Genomic DNA, 17,637 nt, shown 5'->3' on the forward strand with positions numbered 1-17,637 from the left:
AAAAAAATAGCATAACACTGTGATTCCATTTAAAATATGTGTCACAGCAGTTACATTTAAGTTAGAAATACAATCCAATGACCAAAGAATATAGAAATCTGGCATCAATAAGAACCTACCTAGTTTAGATTGATGTAATCAGCATAATGAAATGGGAAACAAGTTAGAATATAATATAATTATTTCTAGAAAAAGTTGGGAATAAAGCAAAAAGAAACAAATGGCAAGATGAAGAAGCATTAGCCTGTGTGTTTAGTCACACGGAGAGTTTGTTATGATGAGCTCTTGTGAAAAGTGACTATCGAGTACATGTACACATCCCAAATATGATAAATGTGTAACTTGATTGGTAATAAATCTGTACAAATTAAAATAAAATAAAAAAACCCAAACAAAACCAACAAAGTAGTTCCTTGAAGGCATAGGTTGGAAATAGATTAATATGCCCTCATGACACCTGCTTTGAAATGCTGTTGAACGATATAGGAAAATGTTTACAAGAAATTAAAGAACTAGGTAAAAGGAATAGACAGACCTAAAGCTTGACAGTGTGCCTGGTGTAGTGGGTACATGGCCACTCTCTAATGTGGTGCTTGAAGCAAGGTAGGCAGGCCTGGCTGATCCTGAGCTCTATAGTGTAAACACTTTGGAGACTCACTGGACCTTCCCAAGCTCAGACTTCTTGTCTGTAGAATGAGTGTGGCACCTTCTGCCTTTGAGGCATCTGGCCTTTTAAAAGGATTTGTATTTTGTACTCTGAATTCTCCCTGATTCAGTGAATACACTGTGGCTCTGATCAGACCAGACCAAGCTGTCTACTGTGCTGAGTCCAGCAAGGTGCCCTGTGTCTTTGGGTTGACATAATATATTTCTATACATACGTACCATAAAGCTTGTGACACCAAACTGCTCGTACGTTATTAACACTGTTTTGCATGGGGCTGAAGAGATGGCACAGTGGTTAAGAGTACTTGCTGTTCTTGCAGAGAACTGGGATTTGGTTTCTAGCACCCACATGGCAGCTTACAACTGTTTGTAACTCCAGTTCCAGGAATCTGACATCTTCTTCTGGCCTCCACTGGCTTTGCATGCATGTATTGCATTTACACACATTCAGGCAAGCACACACAAAAATAAACAAAACACTGTTGTACACTTACCATTATTTTTGTGTGTGTATGCTTTGTAAGTACTAATTTAATCCTCACTGCAGTGTGATAAGGAATCTGTCCTTTAAAATTTTATTTTATGAGTTGAGGAGTCTGAGGCTCATGTAACTTGCCAAAGGTCAACTAGTGTTAAGCTAGGATTCTAACCCTCAAGAACACAGGATGGTCAGTGATTCTAATTTCCTTTTTTCTGTTTCTCTCTCTTGAAAATATAGAATAAAAGATGTTAAGCCTTCTTTAAAATCTTTTTTAGTGCTGGAGATTAAATCAAGGGCCTTGCATATGCAGGATCAAGTGCTCTACCACTGAGCTACATCTCTAGCTCTGCCTTCTAAAAGACAAGACTTATAAACTTTGAAGTAATTTCTCATAAGAAAGTTGCAAAAATAGCTGAGTTTCCAAATGCCTTTTTGCTTAGCTTCCCCAAATGACACAATATGCAAAATGATCAAAACCAGGAAATTAATAGTATTGATGCAATATAATAAACCCATCAGAATTTTCTAGTTGTCTTACCAATGGCCTTGTTGTAGTCCAGGATCCAGTCTAAGAACTTACATCACATTGGGTTGTCATGTCCTTCAGTCTTCTGTCTGGACTAGGTATGTCCATTCAGAAAGGAGGTGCCTCAGTCCTTGGCCCATAGCAGTTCTGAAATCTAGCTTGGTGTGTGAGTGGGGCTCAGTCTTCTTCCTGGGAATACAAATCTATTTCTTCTTCTCCTGTTTTTAGATTTATTTTTATTTTATTTGCTTATTTTTATTCTTTTTTTTTTTTTTTTTTCGGGAGACAGGGTCTTCCAATAACCCTAGTTGACTGGCCTGTAATTCACTATATAGACCAGACTGGCCTTGATCTCATAGATCCACCTGCCTTTGCCTCCCTGCTGGAACTAAAGGCATTGCTACCATGTCCAGTTTCATTTTTATTTTCAATTGTGTGTGTGTGTATGTGCACACACAAGAGTGCAAGTGCCTTTGGAGGTTGGAAGAGGGCATCAGATCCCTTGGAGTTGGAGTTACAGGTGGTTGTGAGCCACCCAATGTGGGTGCTGGTAACCAAACCGAGGTCCTTTGAAGGAGCAGTACATGTTCTTTTGTTTCATTTTGATTTTTGTTTTTTGAGACTGGTCTCACTATATAGCCCTGGCTGTCCTGGAACTTGCCAAGTAGGCCAGGCTAGCTTCAAAGTCACAGACACCTGCCTGCCCTTGCCTCCCCAGTGCTAGGATTAAATGCCAGCTTGATCTGCAGAGAGAGACTTTGTTTCAAAAACAAAAAATCCAGAAAAAGAAAGAGCATCAAAAAGTACAGTCAGGAAGGTTTTAGGACAGGTCTCTTGTAGTGACAGAGAACGTTTGTTACTTTTTACACATGTTTTGGGTGGTGTGTGTATGTGTTCTCTGTGAATTCACATGAGAAGGAGAGCTTTGAAGTGGGGCTTCTGGGAGTCACGGAGATGTTAGCCCCTGCCCCTCTTTTGCTCCATTTTCTTTTTTGTTTCATAGTACCCTTACACATCAGTTTGTTTGGATCCACACCTGCTCACTAAGTGGTGCTAATTGAATTAAGCCACAGCCCCAAGGTCATGGTTCAAAGCTGACATCTGGGAGACCGTGCCAGAAGGTGTTGTACTGAATTCTAGTTGTCCAGATGCTGACCACCATGCCTGTTGATTCAGCAGGATTTTCATGAGTGCATGTCCTATGCTAGGCTCACCCAACACCAGGGGAGTGAAAGTGTAGGGCAATGTCTCTGTCATGTCAGTACCCTGCTCTTGTGTGTGTGTGTGTGTGTGTGTGTGTGTGTGTGTGTGTGTCGCCTTCTTGCCTGCCTCACAGCAGGCTTTGAGGAAGGACACTTCAGACTGCAAGGACAACACAGGTAGAGGTGGGATTGGGGGGTTCACCTCTGGAGGGGGCTTTGGGAGGGTGAGTCCCTTAAGTAGAGCTCATTGCTCTCACTTTTCTTAGCCTGACACCTATCCTGGGGACTGCATACAGGAACTGCTGGTACGGCTTTCAAGTTTGCATTGAAGATGCCAATCTGCACAGGGCAGAAGGTCAAGCTCCATTTGGGCTCACATCTGTCTATAGGCTGCCTTTGTTTCTTTCGAATACATGGAACAGGCACCCAGAACCTGGAGAATCATGGATCCAGTGGCTGTGAAGGGTACCCCTTTGATGTGACTGTAGGCCTGAAGCCATGTAACATCTAGGGGTCAGAGTTCAAGGCCAGCATTCTAATCAGAACCTACAGGAGCCAAGGCAGGGTACTAGGTAGACCCAAATGAGTGAGTGGGCCTTAGAACTTTTTTTTTAAAAAAATGTTTTATTATTTTTATTTTATGTGTATGCTTGTATTGCCTGTGTGTAGGTAAGTGCACCCACGTTGTGCAATGCCCACGGAGGACAGAAGAGGCCATCAGATCTCCTGGAACTGGAGTTAAGGACAGTTGTTAGCTGCCATGTGGGTGTTGGGATTCAAACTTGGGTCGTCTGCAAGAACAACCAGTATTCTTAACTACTGAACTAGCTCTCCAGCCCCTGGCCTGAGAACTTTACATACATCTGGGGAGATGAGGCTGACTGCCCCCAAGTGTTTGGTAAACACTTGTCAATCATTCCCCACCTGTAGAAGGTCCATAGTATGCCTGCAAGAACACTCCTCTGCCTGCCTGCTAGCCAGCCCTCTGGGAGCCCAGGTGGTGGCTGCAGCCTGTGGAGGCAGGCGGGCAGCAAGTGTGGGCAGCTTTGTGGGTAAATAAGCTGTACCGCAGGGAGGGGAACCTGTTGCCAGGCACCTCTGGGTTTAGTGAACTAAACAGAACCTTGTGACACACCCTGCGGGCAGGGACTCCCGGACACGCACCTAGATCCCTATTGCCTTGCCCACTTCAAAGACAGTCCCACCCTCCCTAGGATTTATGAGGCCCTCAGTTTCTGGGATCTTGGCTTTGACTTGGAGTATTTTTTTGCATTCAGATGGCCTCAGCTATGGTGCTGGGAGTTGGCTTTGCAGTAGTTGGGCTGAGCTAGCAGGTTCTGAAATATGCAAGGGCAGCCTGATTGTCCAGCTGTCCGGATGAAGGGGGCTGTTTAGGTTGGAAAGATTCATTTTGTTTAAAAAAAAACAAAGTGTGTCCCAACATTAGTAGGTGGAGGGGTTGGTGTAGAGAGTTGGGGTTCCCCTTGATCTTGTGTTGTTCGTGATAGCTATTGTCTCTGGGTTGTGGCTACCTTTCCTTCTTACGGCCATTTAGAGTCTCCTGAGGTTGAAGAACTCTGGGTCTATCTCATTTTTTGAAGAAAGGAATGTTATGGTCAAGCAGGTTTAGAGACTCTAGGCCAAACAAAATCAGAAATGTCTTTCTTGTTTGGATTTACAAGTTTGCTTGTGATTCTTTGAGAAGGAGTTAGCAAACTTTTCCCTAGATTTGTGTTTTACGTTGTCATATATATATATATATATCGTTCTTGTTGATTTTTGAGACAGGGTCTCCCTGTAGCTCCAGCTGGCCTCGAACTCACTATGTAGACTAGGCTGGCCTTGAACTCACAGAGATCCGCCTGCCTCTACCTCCTGAGTACTGGGATTAAAGGTATGTGCCACCATGCTCGACTGTCTTATTTTTTTAGAAGTATCTTATGAGACTAGTTTTTTTCAGGAACTTGAAATATTTGCTCTTTAAATATTTATTGAACACCCACTATGTGCTAATGATTGCTTTAGAGGCTTGGGCTACATCAGTGATCAGTTCAGACCCTGATCCCTGCTCTGTACCTACTGTGTGGTCAGGCATGTGTGTGTCACAGTTTTCCTCCTTGAACCTCTTATAAGCCTGATGAAATACATTCACCAGTTTTTAAAATGAAGAAATGAAGATTTTATTTATTTTAAATTATGTCTATATGTGTGTGTCTGTGTGGGAGTATCTGCACTTGAGTGCAGGTGCCCTCAGAGGTCAGAAGAGGGTGTTGGATCCCCTGGGGTGGAGTTACAGGTGGTTGTGAGCCCCTTATGTAGGTGCTGGGAGCTGAACATGGATCTTTTGCAAGAGTGGTATATACTCTTAACTGCTGAACCATCTTTCTAGTCCCATACAACATTTTAAAGCTTAGGTCATGGAGGTTCTAAGGGGTACAGTACTTGCCCATTGTGGCTGAATTGTTCTTTTTTGGCGTATGCCTCTAAATTTCGAGAGCTGCTGGTGAATATGTAACACTCTGGAGACTTAGGGTTTGTTGCAGGAATGCTATAGGCCTTGGTGTTAGACAACTGTGCCCCTTTATGGAGGTCTAATGGAGAAATTTCCCCAGACCCTGAATCAACTAGGGAAAGACATGTTTCTCCGGAACTGCTGGGTAGTTGTCTGGACACCCGTCATCTTGTGACTGACCCTGTTTCTCTTTGGTTTTGCTTACTAAGCACCTAAGAAGTAGATTTGTGGCCCATCTTGACACTTCTGCAGGAAGAGACCATATGGTGTGCATTTCTAGGTGCTAATCCTCCCCTGCCTTTATTATTTTCCCTATGTTCATCTTGTCTTGTCTTGGTTCCTTTGACTGTTTATTTTATTCTTTTGTGTTATTTGTATTGCACCAAGTATGTAAATACTTGGTGGAATGGGACTGACTCTATCTAATATTTAAACATAATGGTAAGATGATTTGTGAAAGATCCTCAGCTAGCATGTAGGGAGCCAGGATCTCAGGTCAGCCCTTCTAGCTTCGGCTCCGACATCTTTCCACCACACTTAACATCTTTCCCAATCAGAATCCCCAGGTTGCTTTGTAAGGGGAATAAGTTTATTTGACCCTTGCAGCTTTCTTTTGTGCGTTCCAGAGGAAGCTGGTCTGGCTGCACTGGATTTCTCTAGTGGTTTGAATTGACCTGAATGTCACACACATAGTTGGAAAGAGGCTCTGGGCTGTGGCTTCTTTCTCGGTGAGGGCTGCTCAGCCTTGGCCAGGGAGAAAGGGTGGCCTTTAATTACTGTGTGCAGGACATCAGCCTCCAAGCAGAGACCAGCACTGTATGCCGTTTCCAGCTGCTTTCCCATGCACTATCCTCATAGCAGCCCTGGTAAAGGGGAGATGTGTAGTTGGTGTTAATAAATGGGCTGCAGAGGACCAGCGACTTCTCCCCTTAGGTGATAGTGAAGGCTGCACCCCAGTGTAAAGCTCAGCTCCTGGCCGAGCAGCCCCAGTGAGAGCTTAGTGAGATAGGAGGTAGCATGGGCAGTGGGCAGAATTTAAGATTTGCGAGTTAGATGACAAGGGGCTTGAGTGCTGGCTACAACTAGGTTCATGTGTGGGTAAGTCACGTGCCTCTTTTCCCTGCCCCGCCAGTGTCTGAGCACTGCCAGGAGGAACTGAATGAGAAGATGGACTAGAAGCTTCTTGTCAGTGTTGGGTACTATGCCTGAGTATTGTGCTCTGGTGCATTGTGCTGTGGCTGCTGGTATTAATGCTACTGTGGTGCCTACTTAGGGAATGTTGACAGATAAGAAGGGGGCCAGCGAGAGAGCATAACAGATAAAAGTGCTTGTTGCACAGTCTTCACTATCTGAGTCTCACATAAAAAAGCCTACATAAAAAAGCCCGCTGCAGTGGCTCTAGTCTGTAATACCAGCCCCAGTACGCCTATGGAGAGGTGGGGGAGGGGGGCAGAGACAGGCCAATCCCCTAGTGAGCTGTACTGCAGTGGCAAAAATAACAAGAGAGACCCTGCGTCAAAAGTAAGGGAGGGGCAGTGAGATGGCTCAGCAGGTAAAGGTTTCTACTGCTAAGACTGACAAACTGAGTTCAATCCCTGGAATCCACATGGCAGGAGAGGGCCAACTCTCGGAAGCTGTCTTCCAACCTCCACACATGTACCAAGGTGTGTTTGTGTGTGTGGGGCGGGGGGAGGGGGGAGAGAGAGGAATAAATAAAAAGGAAAATAAAAAGGAAATCTTTTTTTAAAAAAGGACAGGGATAGATGGTTTCTACTTACCATTTTTTTTTTAGGCTTTTAGAGACAGGGTCCATAGCTGGCCTGGATTTACTATGGAGACCAGGCTGGCCTCAAACTCACAGAGATCCTTCTGCTTCTGCCTCTGTACCACCATGCCCTGCATCTACTCATCTTTATATACATGATTTTAACAAACCTGTGATTTTTTTTTTTCATTTTTATTGATGGAAACATTGGCTGAAAACCAATGAAGCAATGAGTTCAAGGTCACAGAGAATGTTAGGTAGGCGAATCAGTATTCAGATCCCAGGCAACTGACCCATTGTGATACTACATGATCATGTAGGGAATGACCCAGGACTGTTTTGGATGGTGATGTGTGTATGCTGTAGTCTGGTAGGAGCCCTAGGGGTCATCTTGGGCAGGAAGGTTATGAGAACCTGGGTAAGAGCCCTGGCACGCTGAATTTGTCTCCATACTTTGCATTTCTCACTGCAAGATGGTGATACAGGGGAAAATGGAATTGGGGATACAGAGACATTTGTGCACAGAGACTGTGATGTGGGAATCCCATTCCACAAGCACACATGGTAGCTGGTGAGGAAGTTGGAATGGTCATATTACCACCAGTATGTAGCACCAGTTATCTGCTGGCAACAAGCATCTGAATTTGTAGCCCTACCTAGCAAGCCACACTGGCCTCAGAGTTCTTGTCTGAGAGGACTCCTGCCTGCTACCATTATCTGTGTGCACCTGTATGCTGTTGTGTGCCGCGAAATGCAGAAAGGACCTTGTAGAGCTTCCAGGGCCCAATTGCTAACAGGCTGCCCAGTGACGAGATGGACAAGGGGCAAGCTCAGTGTGTTGCAGTTGTTTATAGAGGTCTGGGAAGTGACACCAGTAAGCCAAAAGACATAGAACCATTGCCAACTCTTGGGAAGCTTATATATTTTGTTTGGTTTTGTTTTGAGATAGGTCTTACTCTGTAGCCTAGGCTGGCCTTGAATTTGTGGCAATCCTGCCTCAGCTTCCTGAGTGCTATGATTACAGATGTGAGCCATTATGCCTAAGCTTTGTCATTAAAAAGTACTTTATAATATGATCAAAACACCTTATATGCATGTATGAATTTCTCAATATTAATAAAAAGTACTTTATAAACTCTAAAGCACTTTTGAAACGCATCTTTTCCTTATACTGACAGGAACAAAAATAAAATGAATAAAAATGGATGAATTTATCAGACTGGGGCAGGGAGATGAAAGTGCAAGTGTGGATGTGATTTCTAGTTATAAATCAATTTATGTGTATTTATGTGAAATTTGCCAAGTAGAAGAAAGCATAAAATTGAAAATAAAAAGCACCCATAATCCTAAGTAGCCATATCAATTAATATATTAGTAAATCCCTTCCAGCCTATTTTTGGAAACAGGGTCCCCCTAGCCCAGGCTTGCCTTAACCTCCTGAGTGCTGGGATTACAGACCTGGGCTACTACATTGAACATCACTCAGTATCGTTAGGTAAATAGTTTATAACCCTTTACATTCTGGAATCTTCCACACTTTTCTTTTTTCAGCCAGTTTGTTGAGAGTCAATTTGCAAGGTCCTAACACTGTGCCAGGCACAAGTTACACACCTGGGGTGCTGCTGGATAAGAGGTGACAGTATACTAGCTCTGAGGCTGGGCCTGGGGTGACTGTGAGCAGCGTGAAGCTCTGCCTGGGCTCTGCTTGTGAGACAGGAAAGAAAGGAATCTTAAAAGCAAAGCCCCTGGGGCTGGCAAGAGGACTCAGCAGGTAAGGCTGCTTGCTGCCAAGTCTGACTTGAGTCTGATTTGAGTCTCTGGAACCCACATGGTGAAAAGAGAGAACTGACTTGTAAGTTGTCCTCTGACCTCCACAGACTTACCAGGGTGCACCTAGGCACCTAGGTAACAAGCACCTAAGTGAAAATGTAAACTTGATGCTTTTGAAGATTCAAAACAAGCTCAGGAGAAAACAGGTTGAGAACAGACGCCTTAGTAAGAGCCAGCAAGGGAGGGTGTGTGTGTCTCAGAGTAAATCTGAATGGTGTCTTGGTGAGATTTGGATTTGAGGGACAGCCCCTTTTGTTTCCTGCTTTGTTCTTTCCCAAGTAAAAACTGACCAGTCTTTATTCACATAAATGGCAGCTGCCTTGAGGGTTAGATACTTGGGAGGGCGGGGCAGGCACTTTCCTTCCCCCCACCCTCCGGCCTCCCCCAGGATAGCTGGGAGGGGTCAGAGGAGTCAGGTTACCCTGGTTGTAGGCTTTTTTAGTATATGTGTTATATATATGTATGTATATATCAGGGCTGGGAGCAGCATTTTCCAGGCTGCTCGGAGGCCCTTCCCCTGCCTTGGGACACCCTCTGGTTAGGAACACCATCTCTTCTAGCTCACCCCCTGGGTATATGTTCCCAGATAAGCCTGCCTTGGCCTAATACTCCCACTTCATCAGTCTAGAACCTGCCCCTACCCTGTAACCCTAGTCCCTTCTCTGAGCTTGTGTTAGAGTGACAAGCCTTAGGAAGGGGCCCTAATTCCTGTCATGTTTGCTTAGTAAACTCATTTACCCAAGTCTAAGTTAAAGTGACTCAGGTTAAGGGGTGAAGCAAGGTCGTGATGGACATTTTGCCAGGGCACCTACAGTGTGTTATCTGTTTTAGAGCAACACTCTTGAGGTTTAGGGACATTTAGTTGTTGTTTTAGTCTCCTTTCCTTTGCCTTCTGTAGTACTGAATGCGATCAGATTTCCTTTTTCTGTTTCTTAACAGCTTGAGGAAAGTTGATTTGCTTTTAGAAATCTTCATTTAACCTGGACACGGTGGTCTGTGCCTGTCATCCCAGCACTTAGGAGGCTAAGGCAGGAGGATTGAAAGCTTGAGGTAGCTTGGGCCACATAGTGAGATACTGTGTTTAAAAAAAAAAAGGAAAAAGAAAAATGAAATCAACATATAAGCATACCCTGTCATACTGTACCCAGTTGGGAGATTAACGCAGCTCTGAAGAACTAGTGGCCCGTGTGTGTACACAGCGATAGGACTGGGTGGTAGTTATGTGGCAGCTAGAGACAGGAGGGGAGCCATAAATTCTGCAGGAAAGGTTTGTTTTGCTATGCTGTTACATTTGCTTTGCCTTACATATTGTTTAAAAGAGGAATTTTTTTTTTTGTTAAAGGAAAAGGAACTGTGTATTTGAGATAAGAAGTAAAATAAAGTGAAATAAATAGTTGGGTTTTGTTGTGTGGCTATCAGAGTCGCATTATTTCTGAGATCACCACGTTTCTGCACTGTTCCAATATTTATACAAAAATTAAAAAATACAAAGTGTGGGCATGTCCTGAGGTCCTGGTTGAATTTTAATTTATAATGGTGTTCTTTTTCCTTTGTTTCACAGAGCTGAGTATGGTAAAATTTCAGGAGGGTTCAGCCAATGGTGATCCAAAGACAATAAATTTGCCTTGTGGTGAGGTCTCCACCCTGTGCCTCACTTGGTGACTGTTACATGGCAGCCAAATGTCAGACCCCATTATGCAAATGCTGAAGTGGACAGATTTGAGTCAGTTACCTCAGCTCACAGTGTGCTGTACCGTGCATTTTGGTGGCGGCAGTGGGCGTCAGTGTGGCGAGTTGGGGATGCTCTTTGTTTCTTGCTTTTATGGGGACTTTGCTTGTCTCTCATCACCTCCTTCGTGTGACTTCGTTTTCCTACTTAAGTCATTTGGAGTTCTTAGGGCTTGTCTAAACCCTTGTACACCTATCTCATTCAGCTCACACCTGGAGGGCTGGTAACTGAGCTTGATGTACTTGGGTACAGAGCAAATGCCCAGATTGCAGCAGGTTGTGGCTCAGTGCTAGAGGTAGGAGCAGCTGGGCAGGCCCTCATTTTAAAACCCTCTGAAAACCATGTTGCAAATCTGTCCCGCAGTTAATCTTCTAGCTTGGAACTTCTGGAAGCACCACTGAATTGGGTCTCAGCACTGGACTCTTCTTCCTGCCCCTGCCTGTGCGGACATGTGTGTGAGCTAAGAACAGCCTGGGGCCAAGTGAATAAAACAGTAACAAAGCAAGAGATTTACCTAAACTCACCTCAGATTATCTGACTTTATTTTGAGATGAACTTCAGAAATAGAATGACCCCAAGGGGCAGACTGGCTTCTGGTGATTTAAAAAAACATTTTTTTTTTATTGGTTCCAGAATTTGATACAGTGTATTTTGATCCCATTTACACCCCTTCCCCCATGATTTATTTTTTTAAATTTAAAGTGAGTACATTATTTTTCTGTGGTGGGAAGGCAGCCCGGCCATGGTCAGAACTGTTAATAATTGGTTAGGCTTTGTATCTAGGCCATTTCTTGAAGCTTCCATGAAAGTCGAATGGTTTGAGGCATCAGGTGTGAGAATGAAGCTAAAAATGGGTATGTTTGAAGCTCAGATGCATCATGAATAGGTCAGAAAATTTAGGTCACTGTTTAGATGAGCATGCAACTGTACTTTCCTTATACCAAGCGAGCTCTGCTTAAGTAAAAGGCTGACAGAATGCTTCCCTGTGAGCCTGGCACATTCAACATTTCACTGCAATTTCTAGTAACATCTTTTGGCTTTGTTTTCATTTTTAGGAGACTTTGCTTTTCAATGGAAACTGTTTTATTTTTCAAACAGCTAATGACTCTACACCTTTTTGTGCCTAAAGGCAGCAAGTGCTTCCTTCTACAAGGCTGCTTGAGAGCCCTGGTCTCAGAGCCAGGCTGCCCAAGTTCAGACACCTGCCCTGTTACTACCCCTGGTGGCACAGGCTGCATTACTTAACCTTTCTGTGCCTCAGTTTCTTCCTTTGTAAAATAGGGAGAATAACAGAATGCCACTAGGTTGTTGTAGGAATTAAACATTCCTGTCTATATAGAGAGCTAAGAGGAGTGCCAGGCACATGGCAAGTTTTAGACAACTTGGTTACATAAGATGATTAAGATGTAGTATAGGGCAGTGAAAGTAGTACTGGTCAGGTGATTCTTGAATCTGGCTTTGCCTTTTCCTGATGAACTGTGTCTGTGGCCAGGCTCTTTCCTTTTCTTTTTTCTTGGCTTCTGATTTCATGCCTGTAAAATGAAGAAATTTGACTTAAACATTTTTTTTTTCTTAGACTCTATAGTAATGGGTAAAGATGGTAGGCAGCTCTAGGATCATGTGACAGAAACTTCTAGACTTCTGTGCCTACTGTAGCTATAAGGTTCATTTCATGTATAGATTTTGGCTAGGGAGGAAGAAAGATTCTCTTGTGTGTGTATGTTATGATAAAACAGGAGCATAGAAGTTACTGAGATGACCCAAAGACCCTTTGTGGGGAAGATGCAGGAGGATGTGGGTGAGCCAAAGGATGGCTGGAAGGGATAGGCCAGGTAGGTGTGTCCTGGGGAGAGGAATGTGAAGACCCAAGATCACACGATATGGCATATGGCACACATCTAAATATGGGGTGGGACAGAGTGGTGACTGCTGTTAGCAATTTGTCCAAATGGTAAGAGACGATTTTCTTATTAGGGAGATACAAATAGCTCATGGTATAAGTATCAGGTTTCTCATTTGGATAAGGTTACCAGGGTTTGGAGGAGAGATCAAGAATCAAAGAAAACCAGGGAGAAAACTGAGTATGGAAATTTGCCTTGCAGGAGCTGTCCCCATCGAACAGAACCCTGTTTGCCTGAGCCAGAATTTAGGCGAGGAGCCTGCCAGGAGTTAATTCTCTTGTTTCCGCCTCGTCTTTTCTTTCCTTTCCTTTCTATTCTGATAATCACTAGGAATTTCCCCAAACCAGTTGCCCATTCACTTGTTGGCATTATCACTCAGAGATGAGGAGTTGGCTTGCCAAGTGGAAAAACCATTCACAGACTAAATCTGTGGCTTTGAGTCAGATTGTTCCCTAGGTTTTAGAACTTTGCCCTTATTAAAATGGAATTTGGCCTAGATGGCTCAGCGGGTAAAGACATTTGCTTTGAAGCCTGACCACCCGAGGACCTATCTACATGGTAGAAGGAGAGAACTGATTCCCACAAGTTGTCCTCTCACCTCCACGTGTGTGCCATGGCACATGTATCCCTACCCCGTCACAAAATAAATAAATGTAACCAAATGTAATTTGAAGTTTCTTACCATTTCTTCAATTATCGTATTATTAGATCTGTACACTTTTTTGGTCACAATAAGAATTTGGATTATTTGTGCCCTTCTCAGCCAACTCTTATGTCCAAAAGCCCACCCTCTCACTCTGTATATGTGTGTGTGTGTGTGTGTGTGTGTGTGTGTGTGTGTGTGTGAGTGTGTGAGTGTAGATGTATGCATGCCATAGTGTCTGTGTGCAGATCAGAGAACAATCTTGGGGGTCAGTCCTTGCCTTGCATTTAGTTTGAGACAGCTAGCTGGCCTGACAACTTCTAGGATTTTCCTGTCTCTGTGTCCGTCTTCCCCATAGGAGTGCAGGGATTACAGACATATATACTCCAGACATAATATAGTAGCACACTTTTTTTTTTTTTTTTTTTTTTTTTTTTTTTTTGTCTTTTTGAGACAGGGTCTCCCTGTAACCCTGACTGGCCTGGAATTTGTTATGTAGACCAGGCTGGCCTGGCTCTCACAGAGATCGACCTGCCTCTGCCTGCTGAGTGCTGGACTAAAGATGTGTATCACCATGCCCAGCTATTCTGGTTTTTTTTTTTTTTTTCCAATGTGGTTTCTGGGGTTCTAAACTCAGGTGGTCAAACTTGGGTGACAACTGCTTTTCTCCAGAGCCCCAAAGCCCTCTTCAACAGGTCCAGCAGTTCATCTAGCAGGCCTCCCACCTGGCCCTGCCCATATCCGAATTCCTCCCATACTTTCAGTTGCTGGCTTCTTCCATGTCTAGAGGTGTTTTCTTTTCCAGAGAGGCTACTTGCTCACTGAGGACAGGAACCATACTCGCATTTCTATTCTGGTGAGCCATTTTCCTCTCTGTGATCACTAGAATTCTGGAGTCAGTTTCCTTTACTTTGCATACATGACTGATGCCCCTTGTTCTGAAACATCATTGCCTTGTTAACTAGCTGGAGAGGGCTGAGCATTTGGTTGAACAATGTGTGTGGATTGCTGGCTTCATGCGTGAGTTATGCTGTCATTTCCTGTATTGCATGTATGTTTAAGCCAGGGCTACCTGCAGCTTTTTCCAGATCTGGCAGACCCATCTCATTCAACTGTTTCTTGAGCCCTGCTAGGAAGGTCTGACACACAGTAGGTAACAGGAAGAGCTCCGTTTACAGAGTCCTGTGGTACTAGGAGAGAAACAAGGGTGTATTAGGTTTCTTCTAGGCTTGTTGCCCTGTTCCCTGGTGGGGCCTTCTGATTTCCCTCAGCAGTGCCATCTGGCCAGGCTTGAAGGTGTATAGGAAGAAGCAAGATGCTGGGCCATCAGTGCTGGATCTTGTCAGGTCAGCTGTGGGATCTGAGTGAGGGGTGGACATTTGGAACTGGGGGGGATCAGGACTCTCATGGGCCAATAAATCTAGGCTAAATGTGGCAGGTGTTTGCAAATTTAGAGGCCTTTGGGGTGTGGTATATAGTCTTTGAAAGGTGGTAGGTAGCTAGTGGACATTTATTTTCAGTCTTGAAGATTCAAAAGAGATTTCCAATATGGGAAACTGGAGGTTGGTTATGTGCTCTGCCTGATGGGGGCAGCTGCCAGTTAGCTTCTTTGTTTTCATATCAAAGTGTACCCCCAGAAAACCCAAGTTTTCAATATGATGTTTCTTGTTTTAAAAATTGACAGCTGATTCAACTACATACCTGCTGGCCACTGAACAGGGATTGGGGCTGGTGAGGTCCAGAAATCACCTGGGAACACACATGTTCTCATTCTTGTCTTCGTTTTCTCTCTCTCTCTCTCTCTCTCTCTCTCTCTCTCTCTCTCTCACGTTCTCTCTCTTGTTTGTGTTTTCTCTCTCTCTCTCTCTCTCTCTCTCTCTCTCTCTCTCTCTCTCTCTCTCTCTCTCAGGGTCAGATTAGATGGGTGTTACCGATCATCCAGATGGTCAGATGCCAGCATCACCACAGAGATGGGCATGGCATGCAGAGCAGGCAGAGCTGGCACCAGAGAGCTATTGATGACAAGGGCCAAGTTGTGTGCCCACCTTTAGAAAGCCTTCTAAGTTTGTTGTCCAAGTCCCTCCCCCATGCTTGTAAGGATGATTCCCTCCTCCTGATACAAGTTTGAGTTTCCCTGCCTCACATTTTAGGCCTTCTGTGCCATCTGTATGGGGTATAAGTGATGCTTTGGCTTCTCTGTGTGGCCTTGACCTTGTACTCCAGTGTTTTTTCCCTAAATCCCTCCAGACACCCTAAGCTGCAGTTGCTGCAGACCAGTAGGTTTTCCGAGATATGCCCACAGTCTCTCCCTTCCCTGATTTTACTCATGCTGTCCATTCTTCCTGGAATGGTCCCCACCCAGTGTATGGAAATCTGCCTCCCCTCTCTGCCTTCAAAAGGCTCAGCACAAAGGCACATTCTCTCAGAAGCCAGCTGCCCTCCTCTGTAAATTTGGACCCAGTTGTATCTCTCAGCATCCACAGTTCTTGACTGTATCTCCAGCATAGCACTTGCGTCAAGGCTCTTCAGAGACCTGTAGTCTTCATAGATGATGAGGTCATCGTGCAAGGTTCATGTCTGACTCATCACCATGGCCCCTCAGGGTTTGGTTTGTGTAACAGTCAGTGAGGTTTTTTTTCCCCTTAGTTAGACGCTTGATGTTGGGTAATGGAGAACTGACTCTCAGGAGGAAGCTGAAGAAGGTCTGTGGAGAGTGTGGGAAAGGGGCAGTGGCTGGAACAGAGGTTGTGAGGGGCCAGGTAGAATAGATCTATCTGCCTCAGCCTAAGGCAGTGCTTAGCACTGTCCATCCCTCCTCCTATGTGGCTCCCTCACTGTGGCAGTGAGCCTCCTGTGGGATTGAAAGCTAGGATTTTTGGTCTGTCCTTGGTGCCTGTAAGGAGCTAAAGGCAGGAAGAGAACTAAACAAATCCAAGTCTTCTTTCCTCAGCTAGGACTGTTTTCCCCTACATGTACCTCCTCGTATGTATACACTTAACATGATAGGGCCTGTGTGTTCTCTAAGGTGATGAGTGGGTGGGGACAGCCTAGGCTTGTGTACCTCTAAGGACACTGAGAAGTGACAGTGTGTTGTCACAGGGATCCTGGTTTTAGAGCCTAGAGATTCTAGTGCCAGGTCTGTCTTTTCTAGCCAGGTGACTTTGAGTGTGGCTCTTAGCTTAGGGTTTCTTTCCTCACCTGGTTTAAGTGGTTACTTGGGTCCTTTTGGGCTTTGACATTTTGTGACTCAGGGTCAGGTAGTCATCACTTATGCTTGTAAACCCATTTGTCACACCATTTCCCAGCATACAAAGTATGCACGGACCCAACACAAGAGTTAGCTTGAGATGGCTGGACCCCTTTCAAGGTTTGAAACTAGATTCTGTGACAGTGGTCAGATGTGGGTGAACCTCAGAATCTCCTCGAAATATAGACAGACAGAGTAGAGACTGGCAGAGATTCCAGGACAAGAGCATTCTGCTGAAAGGAAGGTCTGCCAGGCAACATGCACAGTGTGGTCCTGATATCTGTTGAGTCGGGATTTCTTTGTTATTGTTAATAATGTGAAACTGAACCTCTGCAAAACAACAGAACAAAACAGAATAGCGCAAGTCATTGAGAAATTTGAGACATAGGCTGAGTTTCTGTTGAAATGCAAAAAGAATACTTCTTTTATGATCATTTCCAGTGGGTCTTGACTATGGGAACTTCCTGGGTCTATTTTAGTAAATAAGCAAATGTTGGAGGTACCATTTTTATCTTTCTTAGGTATGTTTGAAAGTCTATGGTTGAGGAACTGGAGAGTTGGCTCAGTGGTTATGAGCACTGGTTGTTCTTGTGGAGGACCTGAGTTCGATTCCCAGCACTTACATGGCTGCTAACAACCATAGGTAACTCCAGTTCTAGGGGATCTGACGCCTTCTTCTGACCTCCATGGGCATTGCATGACATGGGTGCACTTACATGCATGTGGGCACATAAAATGAAAATAATAAATAGGGGCTGGAGAGATGGCTCAATGGTTAAGAGCTCTTGCAGGGGACTCGGGTTCGATTCCCAGCACCCATATGGTGGCTACAAACTGTCTTTAACTCCAGTTCCAGGGGAGTCCGAAGCCCTCTTCTGATCTCTGAGGCATTGCATGACATGGGTGCACTCACATATAGGCAGGCAATACACTCATACGCATAAAATAAAAATAATAAATAAAGCTGGGCATGGTGGCACACGGCTTTAATCCCAGCACTCAGGAGGCACAGGCAGGTGGATCTCTGTGAGTTCAAGGCCAGCCTGGTCTACATAGTGAGTTCCAGGACAGCTGGGGCTACAGGGAGACCCTGGCTCAAAAAGACCAAAAATAAAGAAACAAATTAAATACATAA

General features: G+C 44.5%; 1 protein-coding gene across 1 annotated transcript in view; it reads left to right on the plus strand.

Moving 5' to 3' along the window:
- Ptprj (protein tyrosine phosphatase receptor type J) overlaps positions 1 to 17,637 on the plus strand; it is a 170,122-nt gene that overhangs the window by 26,730 nt on the left and 125,755 nt on the right. The window lies entirely within an intron of this gene.

The sequence above is a fragment of the Nannospalax galili genome, unplaced genomic scaffold (genome assembly GCF_000622305.1).
Source record: "Nannospalax galili isolate Female #2095 unplaced genomic scaffold, S.galili_v1.0 scaffold1200, whole genome shotgun sequence".
Classification (NCBI taxonomy): Eukaryota; Metazoa; Chordata; class Mammalia; order Rodentia; family Spalacidae; genus Nannospalax; species Nannospalax galili.